The following is a 14,441-nucleotide window of genomic DNA, read 5'->3' as shown; positions in this document are numbered from 1 at the left end:
CTTCTAGATGGACAACTCGACTCACAAGGCAAGTAAAGATCACAACATACCGCTTCACATGAACGCGGCCTCGCTTCACCTCTATGGGGCTGAAGTAATCTATGCCCACATGGGTGAAAGGTGGCAAATCAGGTGACACCCGGTCTTGTAGAAGGTTGGCCATCTTCTGTTCTCCAGCTCTAGCTTGCATCCGCCTGCAGAAGATCTTCCTTACTAACGAGTTGGCACAGGGTATCCAATATCGCTGGCGAAGTCTAAAAAGCATGTGACAGTCTCCCAGAGTTGCCAACCTGCTCATGGAGGTGGAGTAAGATCAGTCTGGAGATGTAGGAGTCTTTGAGCAGGATCATAGGATTCTTTAGGTCCGTAGGCATAGCAGCTTTGCTTTAACCTTCCTCCCACTCTCAGAATGCCATTGTCAATGATTGGATCAAGCTTACAGATTGGCACATTGTTTGACACATTATTTTCCTTTCACAACTAGTGCATTTTCTTGTTTAAAGTGCTGTCGTTGCTCAAATTGAATGATGACCTTTTCATCTAGGACGTCTACAGACAGACTTTCCTTTCCAAACTTCAGTTTGAACTTGTCAAGTTTGCTCCTTCAGTGAGTTTGTTAGACTCTGATCTGATCCTGGATCAGTTTTTGTGTGAACTTTCCTTTTCTGGCTTAACTGTAGAAGAAGCCTCTTCAGTTTCAGCATCCAGGCAACTGCTTTCTTCAAGCTGTTCCATGTTGAGTAGCACTCAACCAGTTTGCTGATCAGACTCTTTTCTTCCACACTTGTACAGTTTACGATGACGTCTTTTCTCACCTCTCGATCATCCGGAGGGATGGAGCCAAGCTCCTCGGGGACTTTCGGCCATTGCGTTTGTGGTTTCTCCAGGAATTCTGGTCCTTTGCACCATCTCTTTGAGTTCAGGAAAGTTTCAACATGTAATCCTCTTGAGGCATCATCAGCTGGGTCGTGTTTTGCTTTCGATAGGTCACGGATCAGAGCAACCCTATTAGCCACAAAGGTAAGGAATCTCTTGGTATCGTTGCGGATGTATTTTAGCACAGACTGGCTGTCTGTCCAGAAAGTTGACTCCTCAAGTTCAATCTGGAGCTCCAACCTTAACATCCTGTCCACTCGCACTGCCAATGTTGCTGCGGCAAGTTCCAATCTGGGGATCGTCATCTGCTTGAGTGGAGTCATCCTTGATTTCTTCTTGATTTCCCCAGTTTGAATGCGATGTGGACCTTTTCCATACCGTTTGTGAACCTAAGGTAGCTTGCCGTGCCATAACCTTGTTCTCTTGCATCACCGAAGTAATGCAGCTGTGCGGTCTTGACCTGACCAAAGATCTCAGGCATCATACACCTGTCAATCTGGAATCTGGACAGCTGGTCCAGCTCTGAGAGCCATGTCTTCCATGAAATAGTGTTCTCCAGGGATGACTTCATCCCAGCCACACTAGCTTGCAGAGCGCTTGGAGAATTTGCTTTGGCTTTGAATATGAATGGAGCGAGGAAACCTAATGGATCATAAATAGAGCTGACAGCTGAGAGAATACCTCTTCTTGTAAGGGGTCTGTTCTTGACAGTAACTCGGAAGGTAAACGCATCACTTTCAATGTTCCATCGGATTCCAAATGCTCTTTCAACAGGCAGCTTTTCTCTGTCCAAGTCCAGTTCTTTTATCTGCTTGGCTTGGTGTTCATCAGGAATAGAAGCCAGCACAGCGCGGCTGCTGCTGACCCACTTGGTCAATTTGAACCCACCCTGAGAGCACACACCCCTGAGGTTTTTTTGTGAGAGCTATGGCTTGTTCTTCTGTGGCCACTGACTTGAGGCAGTCATCAACATAGAAGTTGGACTTGACTGTTTGAATCACCTCTTCATCGTACCTCTCACAGTTGTCTTCTGCAGTCTTTTGCAGTGCAAAATTTGCATAACTTTGAGAGGATATAGCACCGAAAAGATGTACCTTCATTCTGTACCCATCCAATCTTTTGTTAGTATCACCGTCCGGCCACCATAGGAATCGCAGGAAGTGTAAGTCATCTTCATGGATACATACTTGATGGAACATTCCTTCAATGTCTGCCATCATGGCAATGTGCTCTTGCCAAAATCTTAGCAGGTCTCCTATAAGCGTGTTTGTCTTGAAGGGAGTTCACTGTTGAGAGATGTGCCTTTATAGGATGATGAACAGTCAAACACTACGCGTATTATTCCTTTGCACTTATGGTGAACGCCATGGTGTGGTATGTACCATACCTCACCTTCCTCTCTGAGGAGCTGTTCTTGTGGTACCTTCTCGGCGTAACCTTTTCTTGTCATCTCTTCCCATGAAACCTTTGTACTCTGCAGCGTAACCTTTGTCCTTGAACTTCCTGATAATATTTAGAGACCGCTGCTTTGCCATGTCACGATTGTTTGGCAGGACTACATCTTTGTTGTGAAAGGGCAACGGTAAGTAGTAGTGACGGTCTTTGAGGGTGATGGAGCTTGATTCGCGGCAGGGGTCTCTGTACGCCTAGTGGTTAGAGCGTTGGACTAGTAACCGGAAGGTTGCGAGTTCAATCCCCCGAGCTGACAAGGTACAAATCTGTCGTTCTGCCCCTGAACAGGCAGTTAACCCACTGTTCCCAGGCCATCATTGAAAATAAGAATTTGTTCTTAACTGACTTGCCTGGTTAAATAAAGGTAAAAAAATAAAAATAAAAAATAAAAATCTCCATAAACTTACGATCCTCAGCTGACATCTCACGTATCTCTTCATACTCTCTCTCAGGGAAGTCACGGTTGTACTGATTTACAAGAAGAACCCCAGGTCGGCCATTGAGATACGATTGGCCATCACCGTAGGACACCCGGATTCTTCTGCCATGGTACAATTGTTAAGAGGACCATTCATTACCCATCCAAAGAGGGTTTTCACTGCATACGGTCCGATGCCTTGGCTATTTATGATTGTCCAGGGTCCCATTGCCTTTGGAGCATTTACGCCAATCAGGAGTTTGACGTCGGCATCAATCTCCTTCAACTGAACCTCTTTCGGGTATGACAACCTTTTGAGATCTTTCTGAGTGGGAATGTCCTCTCTTGTCACTGGGATCTTATTCTGGGTGTAGACCTTTGGTAATGCAAGAAATGTGTCACCTTCCACATTGCCAATCTCTAATCCAGATATCTCAAAGCTCTTGGTAGGACTCTCCTGCACCATTGTGCGTAGCAGAATTTCAGTCTCACTGCCTTTAGCTTTCAACTGCCTCATGAGTGTCTCCGTACAAAATGTTGCTGAGCTACCAGAATCGAGAAATGCATAGGTTAACACAGATTTGCTTCCATTTGCCATCTTTACTTGAACGGGCACAATTGCAAGTGCACAATCTGTACTGGCCCCGGTATCTTCACCAGCTTCCAGTGAAACAAGAGCTCTGCTGACAGTCTCCTCCCGCTTTACTGCTACACCCCTCGTATCTGCCTTCAGAGATCTAAATCTCTCTTCCTTCAATGTGCAGGATAGTGGGGTGCTTTCTTTGACATTTCTGACAGGTCATTCTTCTTTTACATTCTTTGCTTAATTTATGTGTCCTCTCATCAAACAGCCAAAACAAAGACCTTTTGATCTTATAAACTCAACCTTGGATTCATGTGGCTGTGCCTTCACCTGTTGGCAGTCAACCAATAAATGCTCACCAGCACAAAATACACATGAGATACTGGGAGCATCAGAAGGGTAGGTGCCTGGTCTCTTTACTTTGAATGTTTGTTCTTTTAGAGGTTTTTCAGAGTCATAATCTGCCACTACAGCTACTGCAGTGGCAAAGCTGCTTCCCATGCTCTTGAACTTGAACTGCTGTTTAATGTCAGCTGCTTTTTTGTTTTTTAAAAACCTTTAGTTGGACAGGGGCTCTTGAATATCTCCATACAACAGATCCTGCAGTATATCGGACTGTTTTTTTCATGAACGTCACAACATATCATATGCTGTTGACCTCCATTTTTCCCTTAGTTTGTGGGCAAGTTTTGACATGATCAACTTAATGTTGGAGGGAAGATTAAGCTCTTCCATGTTCTGTAGGTCTTGCATAGCATTACAGCAACCTCTAAGATAGAGTGCAAAGCCACCCAGTCCCTTTCCATCATCCGGTTTGATGTTTGTCCAGTTTTTCCATGTAAGCAGTGGTGACTTTGATTTCATTGCCAAAGTGTTCCTTTAACAACCTCTTAGCCTCTGCATAGCCTCTTCTGGCTTCCATATGCAGACAACTACGGACCAGATCCTTGGGCTGACCAGAGGTGTACTGTTCCAGGTAATAGAGCCTATCCTGGTGACTGCTGACCAGAGGTGTACTGTTCCAGGTAATAGAGCCTATCCTGGTGGCTGCTGACCAGAGGTGTACTGTTCCAGGTAATAGAGCCTATCCTGGTGGCTGCTGACCAGAGGTGTACTGTTCCAGGTAATAGAGCCTATCCTGGTGGCTGCTGACCAGAGATGTACTGTTCCAGGTAACAGAGCCTATCCTTTTGACTGCTGACCAGAGGTGTACTGTTCCAGGTAATAGAGCCTATCCTTTTGACTGCTGACCAGAGGTGTACTGTTCCAGGTAATAGAGCCTATCCTGGTGACTGCTGACCAGAGGTGTACTGGTACATAGAAAATACCCGAGCTCTGAAGCAAGCTTTCAGAAAATTGGAACGGAAATGGCGCCACACCAAACTGGAAGTCTTCCGACTAGCTTGGAAAGACAGTACCGTGCAGTACCATAGAGCCCTTACTGCTGCTTGATCATCCTATTTTTCTAACTTAATTGAGGAAAATAAGAACAATCCGAAATTCCTTTTTGATACTGTCGCAAAACTAACTAAATAGCAGCATTACCTTAGAGAGGATGACTTTCACTTTAGCAGTGATAAATTCATGAACTTCTTTGAGGAAAAAATTATGATTATTAGAAAGCAAATTACAGACTCCTCTTTAAATCTGTGTATTCCTTCAAAGCTCAGTTGTCCTGAGTCTGCACAACTCTGCCAGGACCTCGGATCAAGAGAGACGCTCAAGTGTTTTAGTACTATATCTCTTGACACAATGATGAAAATAATCATGGCCTCTAAACCTTCAAGCTGCATACTGGACCCTATTCCAACTAAACTACTGAAAGAGCTGCTTCCTGTGCTTGGCCCTCCTATGTTGAACATAATAAACGGCTCTCTATCCACTGGATGTGTACCAAACTCACTAAAAGTGGCAGTAATAAAGCCTCTCTTGAAAAAGCCAAACCTTGACCCAGAAAATATCAAAAACTATCGGCCTATATCAAATCTTCCATTCCTCTCAAATATTTTAGAAAAGGCTGTTGCGCAGCAACTCACTGCCTTCCTGAAGACAAACAATGTATACGAAATGCTTCAGTCTGGTTTTAGACCCCATCATAGCACTGAGACGGCACTTGTGAAGGTGGTAAATTACATTTTAATGGCATCGGACCGAGGCTCTGTATCTGTCCTTGTGCTCCTAGACCTTAGTGCTGCTTTTGATACCATCGATCACCACATTCTTTTGGAGAGATTGGAAACCCAAATTGGTCTACACGGACAAGTTCTGGCCTGGTTTAGATCTTATCTGTCGGAAAGATATCAGTTTGTCTCTGTGAATGGTTTGTCCTCTGACAAATCAACTGTAAATTTCGGTGTTCCTCAAGGTTCCGTTTTAGGACCACTATTGTTTTCACTATATATTTTACCTCTTGGGGATGTTATTCGAAAACATAATGTTAACTTTCACTGCTATGCGGATGACACACAGCTGTACATTTCAACTGTTCTTCACAGCTGGTGTGACTGCTATCCTGATGACTGCTGACCAGAGGTGTACTGTTCCAGGTAATAGAGCCTATCCTGGTGACTGCTGACCAGAGGTGTACTGTTCCGGGTAATAGAGCCTATCCTGGTGGCTGCTGACCAGAGGTGTACTGTTCCAGGTAATAGAGCCTATCCTGGTGGCTGCTGACCAGAGGTGTACTGTTCCAGGTGTTCCAGGTAACAGAGCCTATCCTGACCAGAGGTGTACTGTTCCAGTGGTGGCTGCTATTCTTATCTTCTATGCCATGCTCAAATGCACGCATGAAAGGCGTGCATAGTTTAGAGGATCACCGTCTAACATAGATATCTCCCTAACAGGGAGTAGCACAAGGAGGTCAGCAATTTCATTCTGCCTTTGCATGACAGTAGAGAGGTTATCATGGCTGGTATTATGGCTGATACCCGCAGTGTTGATTCTGTGTTGATTGCTAGACCTTGCTGTTGGCTGCTGAAGGGTATGGTTTACGACTGGTTTCTGAATAGGTTTTGATGGCTTTGTAGTCGGTTGTTGTAAAAATTCTTTGTAGTGGGGTCTTTGGAACTGCACCTAATGCAGCAAACTCAACAGGTGATGGTTCAGGTTCCACATAGACCTTGGGGTCCTGGTCCTCAAAATAAGAGTTAATTCTATCTTCTTGGCTTAGTAAGTGGGCTGCCAAGGTATGGGATTGAGAAGTTGACTCAACACTCTCCAGGACCTTCAGTCTGGCATTATATGCTGCTATGTCCGTTTCCATTGCCATTTTTTTCCATCCTAACAATCAGTTGAGCTTTCTGTTGTTCCAGTTGAGCTTTCTCCAGTTCCAATGCATGCTTGTCCTGTAATGATGCTTGGCGAGCTAGTAGAGCTGCACGTTCTGCCTCAGCTTTTAGGCGTGCAGAGGACACTGAGGAAGCGGTCTTAGAATACTTTGTTTTACTTGATCTTTTTGAAACGTTGGAAATGCTGTCGTGTGGTTCAATGAGCGTTTGTGGCTCAACTTCAGCGTTTGTGAGCGTTTGTGGCTCAACTTTTCCATATTTCGCTCACTTTCAGGAAATGTTCATAAGTCCTCATTCTTGGTTGATAATAGTTAATGCTCTCATTTTCCTGTTTCTCTACTGTGACTAGCTCTAGCACAGATTCATGAGCATTCTGAAAGTCATTGAGAACAGCATCAAATGCTTCAAGACTCTCATCCACAGTTTCAACATTTCCTCCATCAACATGAAGGGCTTTATTTCATTCATTTTGCGTGTACACACTAAAAGTTTGCCTCTCCGGGCTGCATAGAGTGAATTTAAATGCTCCTCTGCCTTCTCCAGTTGGGTCTTATTTGGGATTTCATCCTCCATCATTCACTTGTAGTTCACTCAATTTACAATGACACATTTGTTGGTTTGATTGTTAAACACAATGCCCATTTAGACCTCCTTTAATGCTTTAAAACACAGTCATCCATTTCAACATCTTGACCCTTTTTGAATTGAACATTTGAGATGTTTTAAACATTTCATCCCATTATAAGTTTTGTCCCCTTAGAAGTTTAAACACGCAGTATCTTTAGATCCTTCAGTTGCATTCCGTTGATGCATTGCATTTCCACGTTAGGGCAAATATTAGACATATGACTAGGTTCAATTATGCATAGGATCTCAGTGTTTCCCAAACTGAAACTTTTTAATTGTTTTCACAGTGCTGTGTTTTGAATTCCATTCCCAAGTTTATCAAATGTTCCAATTATAAGCACATTTGCACTTTCATAATATGCATGATCAAATGATCGCATTGAACAGGGCAGCTCATTCATTCGCAGTGGTTACTCACAGCTGGCGAATTCTGGGAGTTCAAGTCCTTCCAAGCGAGCTGTCCTTATGGTCCGAATGCAATGACAAATAGAACAATATCCAGCATGTGTCCGAACCGGAGATTTCCTTCCGATTGTCACGCCCTGACCTTAGAGAGCCTTTTTATGTCTCTATTTGGTTTGGTCAGGGTGTGATTTGGGGTGGGCATTCTATGTTTTGTTTTTCTATGATTTTGTATTTCTATGTTTTGGCCGGGTATGGTTCTCAATCAGGGACAGCTGTCTATTGTTGTCTCTGATTCGGAACCATACTTAGGTAGCCCTTTCCCTCCTTTCAGTGTGGGAAGTTAACTTTGTTTTTGGCACATAGCCCTTAAGCATCAAGGTTGTTTTGTATTGTTTATTGTTTTTGCATGCGTAATTTTCTAATAAAAGGAATATGTACGCTCACCACGCTGTGCATTGGTCCACTTCTTTCAAACGGCCGTGACACTGATAGTAATCCTTGACTGAGTTTTTTACTTGATTGTAGTGGCTTCCTCTTTACAATAGCCACTGCCTTAGCCTGAAGCGGGGTTGTTTCGTACGCATACAGTCCACGCTCAAGGTTTCCAAACGGCCAAACATTCAATGAGATCCACAGATATGATGCAACAAAAAGTTGTATTCTTCTTATATCTAACAAAATGATTCTCCAATCAACTTAAAGCATAGAATACTTGATATTGAAAATACATAATATGACCTGCCTGTATGGTCAAAAACTATACTATACTAAACTCCTGCGTCTAGCAAGGACTCCTCCCCCCGAAGGCCCAACTTCCTGCCTTTATCCTAACACACACACCATGGGAAAGAGGTGGGGACAAAAGCTAAGTTACAATAACAACAAATGAATATATCTCAAACAGGTGAATATAAATCATAAAGGTACGTACCTAATATTTCATCATGTACATTAATATTTAATATATTTACACAAATATACATGGAGCTCTGTATGTTCTGTCTTTTACACAAATATGTCCAAATCGGCTCTAACAGTTGGTTATTGCAGATACTGTAGGTACTGAAGATACTGTAGGTATTTTTGGTACTGTAGATACTGGAAAGGTACTGTAGGTACTGTAGATACTGTAGGTACTGTAGATACTGGCTAGGTACTGTAGATACTGTAGGTATTATAGGTACTGTATGCACTGCAGATACTGGCTAGGTACTGTAGATATTGTATGTACTGTAGGTACTGTAGATTCTGTAGGTACTGTAGGTATTATAGGTAATGTAGATACTGTAGATACTGTAGGTACTGTAGGTACTGTAGATGCTGTAGATATTGTAAGTACTGTAGATACTCTAGGTACTGGCTAGGTGCTGTAGGTACTGTAGATACTGTAGGTACTGGCTAGGTACTGTAGGTACTGTAGATACTGTAGGTACTGTAGGTACTGGCTAGGTACTGTAGATGCTGTAGGTACTGGCTAGGTACTGTAGATGCTGTAGGTACTGTAGATACTGTAGGTACTGGCTAGGTACTGTAGATACTGTAGGTACTGTAGATGCTGTAGGTACTGGCTAGGTACTGTAGATGCTGTAGGTACTGTAGGTACTGTAGATGCTGTAGGTACTGGCTAGGACCTGTAGATGCTGTAGGTACTGGCTAGGTACTGTAGATGCTGTAGGTACTGTAGATGCTGTAGGTACTGGCTAGGTACTGTAGATACTGTAGGTACTGTAGATGCTGTAGGTACTGGCTAGGTACTGTAGGTACTGGCTAGGTACTGTAGATGCTGTAGGTACTGGCTAGGTACTGTAGATACTGTAGGTACTGTAGATGCTGTAGGTACTGGCTAGGTACTGTAGATACTGTAGGTACTGTAGATGCTGTAGGTACTGGCTAGGTACTGTAGGTACTGTAGGTACTGTAGATGCTGTAGGTACTGGCTAGGTACTGTAGGTACGGTAGGTACTGTAGATGCTGTAGGTACTGTAGATGCTGTAGGTACTGTAGGTACTGGCTAGGACCTGTAGATCCTGTAGGTACTGGCTAGGTACTGTAGATGCTGTAGGTACTGGCTAGGTACTGTAGGTACTGTAGATGCTGTAGGTACTGTAGATGCTGTAGGTACTGGCTAGGTACTGTAGATGCTGTAGGTACTGTAGGTACTGGCTAGGTACTGTAGGTACTGTAGATGCTGTAGGTACTGGCTAGGTACTGTAGGTACTGTAGATACTGTAGGTACTGTAGATGCTGTAGGTACTGGCTAGGTACTGTAGATGCTGTAGGTACTGTAGGTACTGTAGATGCTGTAGGTACTGTAGGTACTGTAGATGCTGTAGGTACTGGCTAGGTACTGTAGATGCTGTAGATACTGTAGATGCTGTAGGTACTGTAGGTACTGTAGATACTGTAGGTACTGTAGATGCTGTAGGTACTGTAGGTACTGGCTAGGTACGGTAGGTACTGTAGATACTGTAGGTACTGTAGATGCTGTAGGTACTGTAGGTACTGGCTAGGACCTGTAGATCCTGTAGGTACTGTAGATGCTGTAGGTACTGGCTAGGACCTGTAGGTACTGTAGGTACTGGCTAGGTACTGTAGATGCTGTAGGTACTGGCTAGGACCTGTAGATGCTGTAGGTACTGGCTAGGTACTGTAGGTACTGTAGGTACTGGCTAGGTACTGTAGATGCTGTAGGTACTGGCTAGGTACTGTAGATGCTGTAGGTACTGTAGGTACTGTAGATGCTGTAGATATTGTAAGTACTGTAGATACTCTAGGTACTGGCTAGGTGCTGTAGGTACTGGCTAGGTACTGTAGGTACTGGCTAGGTACTGTAGATTCTGTAGGTGCTGTAGGTACTGTAGATGCTGTAGTTACTGTAGGTACTGGCTAGGTACGGTAGGTACTGTAGATACTGTAGGTACTGTAGATGCTGTAGGTACTGTAGATGCTGTAGGTACTGGCTAGGTACTGTAGATACTGTAGATGCTGTAGGTACTGTAGATACTGTAGGTACTGTAGATACTGTAGATGCTGTAGGTACTGTAGTTGCTGTAGTTACTGTAGGTACTGAATGGACTGTAGGTACTAGGTGTAGATACTGTAGATACTGTAGGTACTGTAGATGCTGTAGGTACTGTAGATGCTGTAGGTACTGGCTAGGTACTGTAGATACTGTAGATGCTGTAGATGCTGTAGGTACTGTAGATACTGTAGGTACTGTAGATACTGTAGATGCTGTAGATACTGTAGATGCTGTAGGTACTGTAGATACTGGCTAGTCAGAGTGTCAAAGTGCACTGATGCCAAAAAGTTAGCGCAAGCCACAGGAATTTATACACTCCTTGGAGACGGATTTAACCAGCGACCCAAGGATTGCTGCTATTACCACATACAGTCCTCCGCTCTACCAACTGGGCTATCGAAGGTTGACGAGCCTAAAGCCTAAAGCCATCACCCAGATGGTCCAGAATCTCTGCTGATGCATATGTTCTCTTGTAAAATGTAATCTGCTTAGTTTGGTGGTTTCATTGAGATTTTTATAATTCATTTTTATTTCAACTTTATTTAACCAGGTAAGCTAGTTGAGAACAAGTTCTCATTTACAACTGCGACCTGGCCAAGATAAAGCAAAGCAGTGCGACACAAACAACAACACAGGGCCACACATGGAATAAACTACACAGGGCCACACATGGAATAAACAAACATACAGACAAATAACACAATAGAAAAAAAAGAAAGTCTGTATACATTGTGTGCAAATGGTGTGAGGAAGTAAGGCAATAAATAGGCCATACTAGCGAAGTAATTACAGTTTAGCAAATTTAACACAAGAGATGATGAGATGATGAAGTGCAAGGTTGATCTACTTCCAGCGCCAACAGAGATGGCCGCCTCGCTTCACATTCCTAGGAAACTATGCAGTATTTTTTTATTTTTTTATGTGTCACTTCTTACATTGGTACCTCAGGTAAACCTATGTTTCATTACATGCAGTCGTGAGGAACTACTGAATATAAGAGCAACGTCAACTCACCATCATTACGACCAGGAATATGACTTTCCTGAAGTGGATCCTGCGTTCTGCCTTCCACCCAGGACAATGGATTGGATCCCAGCCAACGACCCAAAACAACGACGTCGTAAAAGAGGCAAAAGTGTTAATTAGTTGGTCAGGCCAGGGTGTGATATGGGTTTATTGTTTGTTGTAATTCTTAGTGGGTTTTTTTAGTTATTGGGATTGTGGCTGATTAGGGTTGTGTGTTGCATAGGTTTGGCTGCCTGAGGCGGTTCTCAATCAGAGTCAGGTGATTCTCGTTGTCTCTGATTGGGAACCGTATTTAGGTAGCCTGGGTTTCACTTTGTATTTCGTGGGTGATTGTTCCTGTCTCTGTGTTAGTGTTCACCAGACAGGCTGTATAGGTTTTTCACGTTCCGTTTGTCGTTTTTGTTTTTTCATGTATCGTCGTTTGTTCAATTAATAAACATGAGTAACTAACACGCTGCATTTCGGTCCGACTCTCTTTCGACAAACGAAGAACGTCGTTACAGAATCACCCAACACACACGGACCGAGCAGCGTGTCAACAGGCAGGAGCAGCCCAAAGAGGAGCTGCGTATTAAGGATTTCTGGACATGGGAGGAAATCCTTGACGGGAGAGGACCCAGGGCTAAACCAGGGGAGTGTAGCCGCCCAAAGGTGCAGCAGGAGAAGAGGAAACAGGAGCAGCCCAAAGAGGAGTACAGTATGGACTATACAACGTGGGAAGAAATAGACAGGTGGGCGGCCGACCCAGAGAGAGTGCCGGAGCCCGCTTGGGATTCGCTGGAGCAGTGCGAAGAGGGCTATAGGAGAATGGAGTCGAAAAGAAAGACACGGCGGCGCAGAGCGAAGCCCCAAAATTTCTTGGGGGGGGGCTCAGAGGGGGAGTGGCTGAGTCAGGAGACAGACCTGAGCCAACTCTCCCTGTTTATCGTGAAGAGCCAAGGAGGAGACCAGAACCGGTGTTGGAGGTGAGCGAAGCAGAGACTATGAAGGAGTTAATGGGGAAATTGGAGGAGAAAGTAATGAGGGAGTTGCTAGTTTGGTGCTTTAGGTACAAGATTCGTCCGACGGAGCGTGTCGGGGATTTAATGGCACCTGGGTCAGCGCTCCATACTAGTCCTGAGGTGCGTGTTAGTCGGCTGGTGAAAAATGTGCCAGCCTCACGCACTAGGCCTCCTGTGTACCTACCTAGCCTTGCACGTCCTGTGCCAGTCCTGCTCTCAGGCTCTCCAGTACACCTTCACGGTCCAGTCCATCCTGTGCCACCTTCACACACCAGTCCTCCGATGGTAGCTCCCCGCACCAGGCTTCCTGTGCGTGTCTCTATCCAGTACCACCTCCACACCCCAGCCCTCCGGTAGCAGCTCCCCGCACTAGGCTTCCTGTGCGTGTCCTCGGCCCAATACCACCAGTGCCAGCACCACGCATCAAGCCTTCAGTGCGCCCCGCCTGTTCAGCGCAGCCAGCGCTTTCTCCCTCTCCTGCGCTGTCGAGAGTCTCCCGCCTGTTCAGCGTTTCTAGAGCCTTCCTCCTCTACAGCGCTGCCGGAGCCTCCTCCTGCCTGTTCGGAGCAGCTAGAGCTGCCAGTCTGCATGGAGCAGCTAGAGCTGCCAGTCTGCATGGAGCAGCTAGAGCTGCCAGTCTGTTTGGAGCTGCTAGAGCTGCCAGTCTGCATGGAGCAGCTAGAGCTGCCAGTCTGCATGGAGCAGCCAGAGCTGTCAGTCTGCATGGAGCAGCCAGAGTTGCCAGTCTGCATGGAGCAGCCAGAGTTGCCAGTCTGCATGGAGCAGCTAGAGCTGCCAGTCTGCAAGGAGCTGCCTGTCTGCATAGAGCAGCTAGAGCTGCCAGTCTGCAAGGAGCTGCCTGTCTGCATAGAGCAGCTAGAGCTGCCAGTCTGCAAGGAGCTGCCAGTCTGCATGGAGCAGCTAGAGCTGCCAGTCTGCATGGAGCAGCTAGAGCTGCCAGTCTGCATGGAGCAGCTAGAGCTGCCAGTCTGCAAGGAGCTGCCAGTCTGCAAGGAGCTGCCAGTCTGCAAGGAGCTGCCAGTCTGCAGAGTTGCCAGTCTGCATGGAGTTGCCAGTCTGCATGGAACTGTCAGAGCTGTCAGTCTGCAAGAAGCCGCCAGAGCTGTCAATCTGCATGGAGCAGCCAGAGCCGCCAGTCAGCATGGAGCAGCCAGTCAGCATGAAGCAGCCAGAGCCGTCAGTCTGCCAGGATCTGCCAGTCAGCCAGACTCTTCCAGATCTGCCAGTCAGCCAGACTCTTCCAGATCTGCCAGTCAGCCAGACTCTTCCAGATCTGCCAGTCAGCCAGACTCTTCCAGATCTGCCATTCAACCAGACTCTTCCAGATCTGCCATTCAACCAGACTCTTCCAGATCCGCCAGTCATCCAGGATCTGCCAGATCTGCTAGTCAGCCAGGATCCGCCAGTCGGCCAGGATCTGCCAGTCGGCCAGGATCTGCCAGTCAGCCAGGATCCGCCAGTCAGCCAGGATCTGCCAGATCTGATAGTTAGCCAGGATCCGCCAGTCAACCAGGATCTGCCGGATTCAACTGCCTGGCTGGGCTTCATCTCGGTACTGGGCTTCTTCTCAGTACTGGGCTTCCTCTCAGTACTGGGCTTCCTCTCAGTACTGGGCTTCCTCTCAGTACTGGGCTTCCTCTCAGTGCTGAGCTGCCCCTCAGTCCCGAGCTGTCCCTCAGTCCGAAGCTGCCCCTCAGTCCCGAGCTGCCCGTCAGTCCCGAGC

The 14,441-nt window shown here is 45.8% G+C and overlaps 1 pseudogene; it reads right to left on the bottom strand.

The window, feature by feature from the left end:
- Positions 1-1,195: 1,195 nt before the first annotated feature.
- Positions 1,196-2,093, bottom strand: LOC135551633 (uncharacterized; annotated as a pseudogene).
- Positions 2,094-14,441: the final 12,348 nt, after the last annotated feature.

This window comes from Oncorhynchus masou, chromosome 13, assembly GCF_036934945.1.
Source record: "Oncorhynchus masou masou isolate Uvic2021 chromosome 13, UVic_Omas_1.1, whole genome shotgun sequence".
NCBI lineage: Eukaryota > Metazoa > Chordata > Actinopteri > Salmoniformes > Salmonidae > Oncorhynchus > Oncorhynchus masou.
This window is presented reverse-complemented; position numbering and strand designations above follow the sequence as displayed.